Raw genomic sequence first — 15,878 nt, forward strand, 5'->3', positions numbered from 1 at the left:
TTCCACGACGAGCTTGCGTTTTGCGTTCGGTAGGTTATTAACGTTTATGAACGACATCGACAGTCGCTTGCCAGAGACAGAGACATGACCCGGGGCCTGTTACTCAGACAGCGATGGAATAGACAGCGTAGGTCTATCCAGAGTGTATTTTGATTGCCATAACATAACCTATCGGCATTGTTTGACTGCTGGATGCTGGTAAGCGGCCACTATGAGCTATACATTGTACAACTCATCTAACTGGCGTTGTCTTGGGTTTTTGCTACGGCTCAGTTAGGGCCTACCGCGAAAACCAAAATTCGCAAATTGCGGGGAAAGTCGCACGCCCTTACTGCTAGGTTATCAACGCTCACTGTCACTACTATGTACCAGCCTTTTCCCGTGACTTCCTCTGCTTGAAATGATGATGATGAATGTTAATGTCTTCCCGGGCCTCAAACTATTATCTACATACCAAACTTCCAAAAAATATTGTGCTGATAAAAACTCCATAGGTATTTAATGTTTTAATTTATAGGACTAACGCATTGTAAGTAGGTAGTAGGTAAAAAAAAGAAACTCATTTCAACAAGAGGTTTCATCACTTATAATTTCTTTTAGAGGTTCACTTTGAGTTAAACTGCAGCTAAGAATAATTTAGCATCAAGCGCCAAGAATTTCAAATTGCACCGGATAGAACAATTAGCGGTAAAATTAAAAAAAGGAACTTTTACAAGGAAACTGGTGAACTTTGCAAGATAAACTAGTGTTGGAGAAAGAATTTTTTGCTGGTCCGAATGATGGTTTTTTATTTTTATGTCTGGAGAAGAAAATAATACAATTATAAAGTGCCAATATACGCAATGATATGGTATTAGATAATAGGATAGGTACTTTCAACCCCTACCTAAATACCTAAATTATGCCTAAAGCCTACCGCACACAATAACGCACTAATATGCGAGTACGAGCGAGATGCATAAAAAGTAAGTTATGTTCTCGATAGCGTTTATGTCAGTGCCAAACTGGTGGTAGCCACACAGTATTTTTTACAGAATAATTTATTACCTTTCAGAACTTTGTTTTTTATAAAAAATCCTCTACATTTCCTATAATTCAATTTACGGACGTAATTGAGTTTACGACTTTTAAATTATGAGACATTAGCATCAATGTCGAACCAAGGTAATTGTAAATACGTAGGTACTTTGCAGTGAGACAGCATGAGAATGTCAAATAAAAGTCAGATTACTACGAAAGTCGGTGCAGAATAAGCTTAGACGGCCTCTATTATTGCAGATAATTGATCGTTAGTAACGAATAGCCTTCCATGGCACGTGACGCGGCTCGCGTGTGATTCCGAGGCATTACCGCCAGATTACCGCGAACCCTTTATCTCACCGGCCAGGCGGCGCTCATGCGGGACATTGGCTCGGCTCGCTGGTGGAGAAAAGCCGAGAGAGTATTGCTGTAATCCCATAGATCACATGTACGGTCAGCCAAAAAGTGGTCTACCACTTTTCGACTCTATCAATCAGATGATAGAGTCGAAAAGTGGTAGACCACTTTCTTGGCTAACTGTACTAAAACTTAAACATATAAGACCACTAATTTTATATACGCCAGTGCATTGAAAGTATTAGGGACCAAATTTGTACAGACATACATTCACAGCTTTATATCTACACAGTTAAGTGGCATTAAAGTTGAAAGTGTATTACACATCGTTGCAAAATAATAATAATACATATTACTATAGAATCTGGGAAAATACCTAAGGATTATCAGCCTGGAAAATGCCATAGAATATCACTAATATCAGGACGGCTACCGTGAAAATCGAAAATCGTCAATTGCGGGCATTTTTCTCTGTCACTCTAATTACGTCTTCATTGGAGTAAAAGAGAAAGATCCCCGCAATTTGAGAATTTCTGTTTTCACGGTAGCCCCTCAGGTTGGCAATGCTTTGTCTCGCCGAGGTTCGTTTAGAGGTTTTCTCAATAAAATGTATGAAAATGGGAACAAAACGTGGCATACGTGGCATAATTATTCTGTTTGCTCGCACAATTGTAGTGTGGTCCGCCCTCTGGATAAATTATAAAGTAACTGTTCAGTTCACAATAATTTTATTCAGACCACATTTAAAGGTTCATCAAATGTAACGACAAACTTTAAACATGAATTAAGAAACCACGATTTTTGTTAGTTGTTACATATATGCAATAACCTTTCTTTATATTGTTTTAACTACCCATCCTACCAAATTTAAAACTAATTTTGTACTTACTAACATTGATTGAACTAAAATAAGTAACGAGCTTTCGGCCCCAGTGAGTTCTCTTGTGCCTCCTCTTTGGATTTTCAGGGTTCAGGGCACTTCCCATGTTTGGCAGCTAGAGATTAAGCCACTTAATTGCCAAATCAACAACCTTTTTTCTGTAGCTTATCGGGCTCGCTATTATTGATGAAGGAATAAAACTATGATGTCATCATTTCTCAAATAACTAACTAAGCAAACTGGTTAACAAGAAAAAGGCAATATTTTGAACAATAGTTGTATAAGACCCACAACATGAGGCAAATAAAAACCAGCAACTATTACTATTACCTATTAGGGTTCATGAGTAACATACTGCTGACAAACTGACCGACGGATATACAGACATATAGACAAACGCAGGCTCGTGTCCACCGTCGGGTACGGAACCCGAAAATCAGCATTACCTGATTTTAGTTGATTCTCTAACGTAGATTATGTTTTATGTTATAAATTATGCATCAAAATCGAAAAACATATTGTAATCAATTTACTTTGATAAGAATTCGAATATAAATTTATTTTATAGTGTTAATCAGAACAGCTTCATGATGCAGTGTCTGCAATGTTCTCTACCTTGAATGACAGGTGAAATAATTTATCAAACCCACAATGCTTTTTGTTCATATTCTTAGTATTTACAGAGTACCTTTTAGTAACTAGGATGGATGGTTCCATCTGTCCAATATCTTGGTCCAATGTGTATTTGCGTCTCACATTTAGCTTAACGAGAGATTGAATACCATCCTAAAACAAGTGTTTGAGTAGCACAAGATTCCTCTAAATTAGCTTGATTACTTAAGTCTTCTTACATTGCACACAAGTAGGTCTGACTACGAGTATAATTATCAGACCCAAATAAACTCCAACAAAAAGGTCCATCGATCTCTTGCATTAGAGAAACTTAGGGCTTGGAACTTGCCCCATACAACACATGGCCATTAGGAGGGTCAGTCCATGTGTGGTTAACTTTGAGTAAGTGCTTTACTAGTGAAATTAGCTTACTTGGGTCGGCCGTGACAGATTTATCAATTAAGAGTAACAGACGCGGGTGAATTTACGCCAAACAACAGAAAAAATGTAAATATATAAGTCTATTTCAATATCTAATCTATTATGTCGCCAGCAACATGCTGAGATGGGACCATTTCGTGACACTTTATTTTTCACTATGTTTTTTCTATGTATGTCTGTTGTCTGTGTGTTTACGAATAAAAAACTATTCTATTCTATTCTATTCTATTCTATTTGTACTCAGATCAAGATTTAAATAGATATAAAAATGTCACAGGCTTGTAACCCTTTGACTTTGCTGTCTACAGCAAAGTCAAAAGAGACATGCACGTGAAGAATTACAATTCCACGAGAATAATATTAAAAACGAAATGCAGAGGCTAAACAATAATTATTATTAACAAATCCGCCTTAGTAAAACTAACATAGTTTTTCGTGCACGTTTCCTCTATGTTTGGAATATGCTTGCGCCATTAACGTATACATCTATGGACTGGCCTTACGGGCACTAAAAATGGTACTAGTTTAGCGGTGTGACTCACGAATTCCAGCCAATCGTGCAGTCTAACGCAACTAGTTGCGACCAATAGCGCGCGTGATGCGAACTCATCAACCAATCGCGCGCGTGATGCGAACTCATCAACCAATCGCGTTGTACCGGTGTCACACCGCTGTACTGGCCCCTGTCATGCCTCATTATTATTGTCCGTAAAGCCAGTCCCTAGATATCTATGTCAATGGCTTGCGCAGGAAGTTGCGGTGCGCGAGCAAGCGGGCGAGCGAGCAACACCACGGTGATTTCGTCTTGGAAGCTGGTGACCGCGCCACGGAATGAAATGAAATTAAAAGAATAGTGACCCGTTTTTTCCTTTTGAAGTACGGAACGGTACGGAATAAATAAAGCATTTAATACAAGCAACAAATATTATGTTGAAAACGAAATCCTTAGCCTAACAATACAATCTAATAAACAAATTCAATAACCCGACATCTCTATTCAAGGTTCTATTTGGTCCCGAACTGTAAAGATTCATTTTTCTTCGTCTATAAAAGAAAATCAATGTTGTGAAACTTTGGGTAAGGTGACCTTGAAACATAATACAAGTTTTTGCCTTAAATTCGTAATTCTCAAGTTTGCGATGTCCAAAAAGAACGCCCGATCTAAAAGTGAATGAGTCAAACGCGGCAAAGTAAGACATTAAAACGAATCGGTTGCCATGATCATTTAAAGAGGTGCGTAATGTCCTCTAGCCGCCAGAATCAATGAAATATTATTTGATATTTACCAGGGGGGCGATTTTTGAATTTCGATCGCTCGATTTCGTCACTCGAAAATCGGTGGAACCCGACGAAATCCAAATTTTTGAAATACTAGCGATAGAAATTTGGAATCGAGTGGTATTGACCACTCGTTTTCAATTCTATTAGTAGAATTTAAAAGCCTAGTAGTGGAGATATTATTGAACGAAATACACGAAAACAAGCGGTCGAAATTCAACAATCGGCCCCCAGTCACTTTTCGGTGAGGAAACCGGACTAATCCCAACTAGGCCTAGGCAATCCCTCTGGGTTGGAAGGTCAGATGGCATTCACTTTCGTAAAAACTAGTGCCTACGCCAATTCTAGGGATAAGTTGCCAAGCGGACCTCAGGCTCCCATGAGCCGCGGCAAAATGCCGGGACAACGCAAGAAAGATGATGAATATCAATTCAAAGGAAAGGAGAGGGAGTTAGTGAGTGTATTTCAATAAAGTACACATGGGCTGAAAAACATCAGACCAAGTCAAATATAAATTATTTTTGGTAGGGATTGATTTTAAATAACAGAACTACTTTGTTACCAGTTTTATTTTTACATTGTTACCGGATGATTAATTAACTTAAAGCGTACGTAGCATTGTGAGTTGTAACACTTGTCAAAAATATTAATTATCCCAAGAAGATAGCGGGCATGAAAAGTAATTTTCTCAACTAACTTTTCGTTGGAATGAATTTAAGTCTTACTCGTATATAATAAGACTCATAATTAACTAAACCTACAGCATCTGGTAATGTGCTAATATTATGGTCAGTTCATCGTGATTCGAGAATATAGTGGCTTTTCTTATTAAAAATTTAATATCATTAATTATACCTTTCCAAAAATTTTCCTGCATATTACATTAATGAGTCTAGCTCTGAAGTCAATCAGGAAAAAGAAAAACCTTACTATGTATTAAAAAAAATAGGTTAATTTTATTTCTAGCAATTACCCACATAGCTGTCCGTAAGAAAAAACATGCATTTAGGTACGGTCAAGAACAATTTATGAAACAGGTAGAGTAGGTACATTTTCTCAATTTATATTTATATTAAAGAGGCCCAATTTGACAATCGAAAACTAACATGTCCCTTGTGTATGTCGTGGAGATCCGAAACAGATATTGTTCTCCCTTCTTCAAATTATATTTCCGACCCAGATACCGAATTATGTTTTGAAATAAAAGACATAAATTACAAAGTACACAAATTACGATAGAAACTATTATAGTTACAAAAACAAAGTTTTTTATGATTATATTGTACACTTGAAAGCAAGCAAGGTTTACAAAATCAACCTCGATATATTACGGACCGACTATAACATCCCAACCGCTACTGATTTACAATCAACATCACCAACTTATAAACAGTGGCTCGCTTGCCAAATTTGTGGGCCATGGCAGCCATCGCTTGCATTTATCGCCTAACACGGGATAGCACAGTTTCACGAAAATTATTTATACACCAATATATCATCACACAAATGCATGCACACTTTCAGCAAATTTTAGTCTTTACACAATACCAATAGTAGGATATAAGTATGTAATACCAAAAGGAATGTATTATGTTGAAATAAAGTAGCATACATACCTACCTTTCCTACTTAGTAGGTACGGTACATATGTAGGTAACCTTAGGAGTTAGGTAAAAGAGTCGATATTGATAAAATATTACGTGTATCGAGTACCAATAGTTGGCTCAGTTTTTGATATAATATATCAATAAGTTTAAAGACTAAAGGGGCCCACTGATTACCAGTCCGCCTGCAGTCTCTGGCCTTATCGGGCGGCCTGCCGTCCTAGACCAATAACGTCCACAAACATAAGCGATTATTGCCGGCCGGCAATGGTCTGCTGCCACCTCTGCGACTACAGACGAGTCGTCAGTTTCCCACCGTACGGCCGTCCGCCGGCAATAGTCTGATATAATTTTGACAGGTCCCTACAAATTGACAGTTCGCCGGACGATATCAGCCTGTCAGTTGATCGCAAAAGGCCACACATTAACAGTTCTACTTCAGATTTTGGACTGACGGCTATTCGAACTACGGCTCGTCGATTCCGGTCAGCGTCGACAGATATCTGCCGGACAGTCCGTGGCCTGCAGGCCAATTTACACACACATTATCAGATAGCCAGCCGGTGGCCTGTTGGCCGTCATCTGCTGTCAGTCGAGAGCCTTCAGTTTCATGTTTTTCAACTAGTTTAATTTTTTCATCAAAATGGACAGTCGACGTCAAAGATAATGTTTACACTTTTGGACCTTATTCCTTTGTAATAAGGCAAAAAATGTAAACATATTTTTGACTACTATAGTGAAACCTGGTTAAAAGGGGATATTACTGCAATGTTCTGCCGCCAGAGTGCAGCACTACCGACTCAGTAAATTCATAGACTAACTTATACATACTGTGCCTTAAACTGTTTTTGACAAGTTTTCACAGACAATAAAATATGACATTGATGCATCAAGGCGGTTTATTAACAAGGGCCTACCGGTAAACGCGAAAATCGAAATTTAGTTATCTGCCTCTTTATCGCTCGAATATACAAGAGTGATAGAGAGATAGATAACGAAATTTCGATTTTCTTGTTTCGCTGTAGGCCATGTGATTGACGTGACGTGTGATGTGTCAATGTGGTTTGTTTACTGTATGTGCCACAAAGGTGCCACCTACGCACTAGGTTGTTGTCGAATACAATGGCTCGCTTTTCGTATATACTTGCAAATGATTACATCGAGGATGAATGTGTCACTGAGTTTCATAGGATACTTTCCCAAAACACAAATTACCGTCCCCGCGACGTACTTTTGATGCAGGCTATGCATCTAATCGAGTCCGTTCCCGCCGAAGAAGAATTAATGATATATTAAATATATAGTAAAAACTAGAAGGGTTGTGAAACTATAAGGGTTCCTATAGGGTAGTTGAATACGGAATCCTAAAAACAGGCAAACAACCTCTGTAAAATATAACGATGCGAGCGGAACACTAAATGCCTCGAGCTATCTCGGGCTTGGCCAAATTATTTATTACAAGGTATCAAACAAAAAAATCACTCGGGTAACGGCCAAGTAGACCTAATATTATGTAGAAAAGGTTTAAAAGAGTAGAATGAATATAACAAAAACATAACAGTAAAGTATTTTCATTTTTTTCAATTTGGTATACATAGATAGTACCTAAATAAGAGCCGGTGTAAGTAAAAGTATGTTGAATCCACCGCTTGCAGCTTGTGACTCCATATCCTTTTTTTGTAATAATTGTCACATATTACGAGAATTTCGGGTAGGTAATATCGCCACGCCACGCTCTGTAACTCCGAACACAGTTTGCTCCAGATATTCTCTTAACTTAAAACGGAATGAATTAATGATGTCATAATTCGGATCCCACTTGTAGCTGAAGAATTTCAAGCGTAATAGGTCTTATCTCTTGTCTAAGCAGGTACCTCCATACTTGCGCTAGTGTTTCTACCACGTGTCTTTATAGCGGAATCAAAACGCACAATAGCTAGTCTTTTCATTGCTAGCTGCCGTGAACGCCATCGAAGGTATACCTCCCGGCGTTGTCTTGAGAACTATTAAAATTTTAACCAGTGTTGGTATATTGGGACGCTAATTTCCCTATTTGAATCTTTCAATGTTTGCTCCTTTTTTACTCGGTTACTTACTCTTCCAGCAATCAATAATCAAGTCTGTATTTTCAAATATATAAGCCATGCAAATACAATAATAACATGTCACATTTAAAATTAATAGAGAAAAAAATAGGTTTATGTTATAATTCTCTCTATGACATTTATTTTTGACTGACAGTAAACAACAGTTGCGAGGTAACAACATGATAAATAAAGAAAAGTCTTGACAAACTAGATACTATGCAACCTTCGCATTGTTGTATTCATGCCTTAAAATTAAAATGATGCCTATGAACCAACTATGAACTCTAACTATACTAGAATTAAAGTTGAATTTTACTAACGTACATATCTGTTTTTTTTTTACTGATTCTATTTCAATTTGACAGAAGCCCTACCGTATTTAAGGTTAATAAGGTCTACTGGCCTTAAAATTGTGTATGAAATTACAAGCAAATATCAGCGTCATAAATTAAGTATTGGATCCGTGATGTTCGAAGACAAAAAGTCGTATGTTTATTTTAGGGACTATGAACTCTTAAGTACTAGGAATAAAGTAGAATTTACTAATGCTGTAACGTGTGTCGATCGCCGGCCGGCTACCTCATGATGTGTGTTTGACTGGACTCGAGGCCACGGACTGTCCGGCGGATATCTGTCGGCGCTGACTGGAATCGTCAGGCGGCCACACACTATCGGTTCGTGTAAGTCGTCAGGCCGAAAACTGACAGAGAACTGTTTAGTGTGTGGCCTTTTGCGGTCAACTGACAGGCTGATATCGTCCGGCGGACTGTTAATCGGTGGGCCCCTTTAAGGGACTTTTCAGAGCACGCCATACTTTTAATTGTAAATTGCAAACCGACTAAAAATAAAAAAAAATGCAATTTTTTTATTTAATTTAATTTTAATGTTAAAAATTCTCTAAGAAACATAAGGTAATAACATATATTGAATTTTTAATCGGTTTGAGTCCCGGACGAATTAAAAAATATATTTGTATGCAGTTTTGTTACTTTAAAAAAATAAAATAATGTTCCTTTTGAGTAAAATGTGCTGACTTAAGGTTTTAAGGTACTTTCCCTCCAGGGCCCATTATTTTTTTTCACACTGTATACAAGGGACGACAACAACATTGAAGCACATCGTAGAACTTTGTGCCTATTAAGTCAAACAATAATATTGTTAGTACAAACAGCAACACTCCTAACTGTACATCGGTGGCCCTTATTACGTAAGGCATAAGGTCCACCGATGTACAGTTAACAGTGTGGGCGATGGTACAGCGGACGGCGCATCATCAGTGCAACAGAGTTCCCGACTAGTCAAAGGACTTGTTTTTGGAATTTATAAACAGAGAGTTAACTGGTTTAGAATATAAGTAGAACTTTTCACATAATTACATTTTAGTAGAATTTTGTTGCTGGCTCGTTGATATAGCGTTATTTTAAAATCTATTTTATATGCATACGTGCCGTGTTAACATATTGTATATTTAAGTAAAAAATACTCGTTATTTTATCGTTTTTGAGTCAGATTTACCTACATATAATTACTATACCAACCACAATAAACTTTTTTTTTCAAATCTATCTATATATACATATAATAAAGCTGAAGACGGTCGAAAGTCTGTACATGGAAGATATTTGAAAAAAAGTTGGCTGGGGATACTTAGAATCGATAACAGAACACGTTCCAAAAGTTTTTAGAATTTTTGTCTGTTTATCTGTTTGTCTGTTTATTTGAACGCGCATCACGTGAAAACGGCTGAACGGATTTTGATGAAAACTTTACTAATCTGTCGAGAAAATCCCCGGCCAGGTTATAGGCTATAAAAATTCAACCCCTAAAAGGGGAGGGGGGGTAGCCACAACAATCGATTGACTTAAGTTTAAGGAAGGAGGGGCAAACTTTTTTCAAATATGTGCTACCACTATTGAGTACCCTGGTAAACTAACAGATGGCGCTGAATTTAATACGTTGTGACATGAATAAGCTACCGAGGAAAGATTTTGCCAAATTAACTCTAAGTTTAGTAGACACGGATATCAACAAAAATAATTGAATAATTATGTTGATTTAATAAATTAATAATATATCGAAAAATGTTCGCACTCGCTTCGCTCGCGTTCTCAATAACTTTCTAAGATATGGCGACTGCAGCAGCATTACTCTGTTGCAACGTTGCTGCTGCAGCACTGTCAATTTTCGTGATAAAATGATGTGACTGACTTCCATACTAAAAGTACAAATGTACAACTGTCTAACTGTCTATCAAATTGCGTTTTTATATCGAAAAAATTTCGCGTTTTCTATTACTTTCTAAGATATGGCGACTGCAGCTGCATTACTCTGTTCCAACATTACTGCTGTAGCACTGTCAATTTTCGTGATAAAATGATGTACCGGATTTCCATACTAAAAGTTTAAATGTACAACTTTCTATGAAATTGCGTTTTTATATCGAAAAATTTTCGCGCTCGCTTCGCTTGCGTTTTTAATCACTTTCAAATATATGGCGACTGCAGCAGCATTACTCTGTTGCAACGTTACTGCTGCAGCACTGTTAATTTTCGTGATTAAATGATGTGACTGATTTCCATACCAAAAGTAAAAATGTACAACTGTCTATCAAATTTTGTTTTTATATCGAAAAATTTTCACGCTCGCTTCGCTCGCGTTTTCTATTACTTTCTAAGATATGGCGACTGCAGCAATATTACTCTGTTGCAACGTTGCTGCTGCAGCACTGTCAATTTTCGTGATAAAATTATGTGACTGATTTCCATACTAAAAGTACAAATGTACAACTGTCTATCAAATTGCGTTTTTATATCGAAACATTTTCGCGCTCGCTTCGCTCGCGTTTTCTATTACTTTCTAAGATATGGCGACTGCAGCAATATTACTCTGTTGCAACGTTGCTGTTGCAGCACTGTCAATTTTCGTGATAAAATTATGTCACTGATTTCCATTATAAAAGTAAAAATGTACAACTGTCTATCAAATTGCGTTTTTATATCAAAAAGTTTCGCGCTCGCTTTGCTCGCGTTTTCAATCACTTTCTAAGATATGGCGACTGCAGCAACATTACTCTGTTGCAACGTTGCTGCTGCAGCACTGTCAATTTTTGTGATAAAATGATGTGGCTGATTTCCATACTAAAAGTAAAAATGTACAACTGTCTATCAAATTGCCTATTTAAGTATTTATATCGAAAAAATTTCGCGCTCGCTTCGCTCGCGTTTTCAATCACTTTCTATAATATGGCGACTGCAGCAGCATTACTCTGTTGCAACGTTACTGCTGTAGCACTCTCAATTTTCGTGATAAAATGATGTGACTGATTTCCATACTAAAAGTAAAAATGAACAACTGTCTATAAAATTGCGTTTTTATATCGAATAATTTCCGCGCTCGCTTCGCTCGCGTTTTCAATTACATTATAAGATGTTATAAAGGTGACATTCTGGTGGCGACTGCAGCAGCATTAGGTACTCTGTTGCAACGTTACTGCTGCGGCACTGTCAATTGTCGTGATAAAATGATGTGATTAATTTCCATTCTCAGCTGTATTGCGGCAATGAACGTCACTCAATTTACCAAAAAAATTCAATGTAATCTTGATGACCCTTGGTCTAGACATGCTTAGGGCATCAATATATCTTAATCCGGCACTGGTCGTTTGCGCATTCCCGAAAAAAATCGAAACATTCCCGAAAGTCTCGCAACGCATTGTGGTTACTGTTAGAAAAATATATTTTTCATTCTTGTCTATGCTCCTTCTCTATAAAAAGCTGGGTGACCATAGACTAACTCTCTTTTACATTTATCCCGCCTGTAGCTGTAAGTCATACCTGTGTCGTCCTAAATTAAATTAATAGAATATGTTTTAATCTTCAACTCCGAATTTACAATACAGTCGTTGTGTAATCATAATACCATACCATGAATAAAATAATTGTGCATGACATGGAAGATTGTTTGAGTTGTGTCCGCCACCACTAGAAAACCTTCCTGCGCTTTCGACTTTGCTAAAAGTTACAAGGGGCACGTGGTCTTCCTCAGAAGTCTGAAGAAGACCACGGTGAGTGGCGGTCTAGCCAGGCAGGCCGCTTCGCTTTCGCTCGCGCGCGTATACCTTACGCCTTACTGTATCGTCCGATATACGTGATTTAAACGACAGAGTAGTAGGTGCACCTACTACTCTGTCGTTTAAATCACGTGTAAAATTTGAATAAGGGCGAAAAAACTATTGACTTTGGAGTGTAGTTTTATTTAGTGGTACCTAATTGTAAAATATTTTATCTGGACTACAGTCCTCTAGCATATCCATCTGTCAACTTTACTTCAAGTTCCGCCTCCAGGGGAGAGGGAGAGAAATTAGGATTAGAAATTAGCCGCTTACTGACACAGACCGAATTCCACGCGGGCGGAGCCGCGGGCACAGCTAGTAGTTAATATGCTTCTTGAAGTGTTGAACTTGCTTACAGTTATGATCATAGTTTCAATAACTATGCCTATTTACTTTTTATGTTTAGGTTGTAATGCTCCTTGGCGTTACAACTTAGATAAAAATACAGGAAAACGCAAAACTTTAATTATTTATTTAATCTTATTTATTTTAATCTTTATTGCATAATACATGAAGGTACAAATGGCGGACTTCATGCCTTAAGGCATTCTCTACCAGTCAGTAATTATAATTTTAAAATGGATAATAATATAATGATTTACGTAGACCCGATCTACAACACTATTTATGTATCTCAAACTGTAGGCAGTTTAGGTCCTGTAGTTAGCAATTAGGCGTTCATTTCACGCGGACTGATCCTACTAACACGGGCGATACATATGCATTAAATGCAAGTGTATGTAAATGTATCATGAAACTTGTGGCTAGAATGTTTTGTACACTATAGACAGGCAATATTCGCAGACTACAATGTACCACAATGAAGAGTTTTTTGTTTAATTTAATAACCAAAACACAATTTTTTTATCATCTATTAGATAGAAACGATCAATTAAACGCCACGAGACTTCACCCCACATCCTGTACCTAATCAACTAACACAAAACAGTTCAGAAATATCCTATTAGGTACTAGCACCCTAGCACTGTATCAATAAAAGGGAAGCTTTTGAATTCCTCAGAGAGTCCTACATAATTCCTGGAAAGTTTGGGGCATACGCAAAAGCTCCCATTTCAATAGGTCTATTGTAAAATCATTTACTTACTTACTCGTGTTCTAATATGAAAACAATATTGTAGATACTAGAAGGGTGCTAGACTGCTGGCAGTTTAATACTTATGTCGTAGGTACCTATGTATATTTTCTCAAAAATGGACGGCAAAGTCGACGTTGCCGTATAAAAAATTGGTCGCGAAGTGCGGAGTTTATGGTCAGTCAAAAATTAAAAAGTTAAAAACATTGCAGTCTCGATTTTGGGACTGCAATGTTGCATACAATTTCCATTATTTGTCGTGTTCCAAACTTTTTAAAAGTTGAAATGGCCATATCAAATGAAGGCACAGGCCCATTAAACAGCCAAACAGATGATTAGTACTTATAATTATAATGTTGGTACTGCGACTATTTAGCTGTCTCAAATAGGTTGGCGTATTTTCGGCAGAAAAATACACTTCTATTTTTTAATTAAAAAAATAAAAAGGCGGCAAAGCTAATTTTTTCAATTGTTTCTACTTTTTTCTGTGAAAATATATACGTAAGAACGTTGCTTCTGTAAAATACTTCTATTATATTTATATTTCTTGCACCATTTTTGAGAAAAGCACTATATATGACTTGGCTGGAAGGCTACTTGCTGGCTTCGGCTTCAATTAAACGGACTCCCAAGGTCGTCCGTTTAAAACGAATCCTCAGCCTGCAAGTAGCTACTTCCGAGCCTCGACAATAATGTACTATTTTTATTATTTGTAATTTATTGGCTACTGGTGGTACTGGTAGATGACCAGAATATTATGTTTGTGGGATTCCGAGAGCGACAAAATCAGTACATAATTATTATGGTGCTACTTTACCGCACCAGTGCGGTAATTAGCACTTTACGTGCCTATGTCGAAAATTTAAAGGGCCATATATAATGTAAAACGTTGTACGATACACGTGCGAATAGTATCCCCTTTGTTTTAATTTATCGCCACTCGTTGCGAATTTCCTACTTTTCGCACTTGTAATATATGTAGAGTACTTCGCACTGATATGATTGTAGTGATTATGGATCTCGAGGTGTAGGGCCGAATCATAGTCGAGTAAAGGTTCCGTCACACAGGCGCGTTTTCCGGGCGGAGCGTGAGAGGGGCGTGAGCGTTTTATATGTAATAGCGGCGCGCCCCGCTCGGAAAACGCGCCTGTGTGACGAAGCCTTAAACGTTTCCTGGATTAGAAATGTAAGCCGACCAATACGGCTCCGTTATTTCAAGTTTTGTGTCGTCATACCTAATGTTATTGCCCATTTAAGGTTACATGATTCAATGTCAGAAACACAGTGCACATATTCACAAATTGGAAGTGGCTGCAAGTAGTATTCTAATATCGTTTGAATAGGAATGAGCTTCCCTTCACCATAATTATTCCCATCTACGAGTCACCAACCTAAAAATAAAAAATATTTCACCACACCAACCTGAAGCAAATATTAAATGTAAAATATCAAACAAAATCAAACCAAATCAAATCCAAATGAATGTAATTAAAAATTTATCATCCAAAATCATCATTTAAAAGTAATTTCTACCAGCAAACATAAGAAACCAACTCAAAATTTGCATTTGATTACTTTGTCTCACATGTGAATAAAATGCAACATTGCTATCAGTTTTTAAAGTGCAAAGTAAGCCTTTCCGAGCTGGTGTGGTGAAAAAAATATTATTTAATATTTACCTATTCTTGCTACTTCAATGCAGCACTCTAAGAGATTTTTCTTGTTATTTTTGAAAAGCTGTTAGGTGTGCTTAGGTAAGCGAATGGTTATGAATCCATCATTCCCCTTAATAGATTGTGCACTGGGGCGAAGTTTTAACGAAAAATGCAAGGTAGTATTTAGAACGGGTAGTGCTACCGCCAAGATCGAATGTGTATGCAATCCTAATGTCTCTAAATGTACACAATGATCACCGTAGCGTAGAACAGTAGCGTGCTTATTGGTGTGTATGCTTAATATTCGGTTCAATAGCAAGCCTATGTGGAATACATGATACATTTCGGAGAATATACGACAGGAGTACACGAGTTAAATCTCCCGTCTCCATTATGCTACCTCAGCAATATTTAAGCGGTCGCGAACTTTTTTTTTACTAGCCTATTTGAGTGTCCCACTGCTGGGCAAAGGCCTCTTCCCTTGATTTCCACACCTCCTGATTTACCTAGTGTCTCCACCGGCCAGTTGTTCAGGAAGCTATCCAGGTCATTCCGCTATCCCCGTCTAGGTCTGCCCCGTCCGCGTCCCTCTACCGTCTACTGGCATCCATTTGTTTTTTTTCTGTATCTACTTTTAATCTTTAGCGGGGTCAGGGGTGCTAAGAATCTCCGGCAAAGATCCGGCTACCCGCCCCGACGACGACTGGCCCTGGTAACACACAACATACGCACTATGAGGA

General features: G+C 37.7%; 1 long non-coding RNA gene across 1 annotated transcript in view; it reads left to right on the forward strand.

Annotated features, from left to right (window-relative positions):
- The first annotated feature begins 1,792 nt into the window (after positions 1-1,792).
- Positions 1,793-15,878, forward strand: part of LOC134804124 (uncharacterized) — a 181,357-nt gene continuing 167,271 nt past the window's right edge. Inside the window, exon 1 of the long non-coding RNA XR_010146073.1 lies at positions 1,793-1,933. This is a non-coding gene — a long non-coding RNA (uncharacterized LOC134804124). The remainder of the gene's footprint in view (positions 1,934-15,878) is intronic.

The sequence above is a fragment of the Cydia splendana genome, chromosome 2, assembly GCF_910591565.1.
Source record: "Cydia splendana chromosome 2, ilCydSple1.2, whole genome shotgun sequence".
Taxonomy (NCBI): Eukaryota; Metazoa; Arthropoda; class Insecta; order Lepidoptera; family Tortricidae; genus Cydia; species Cydia splendana.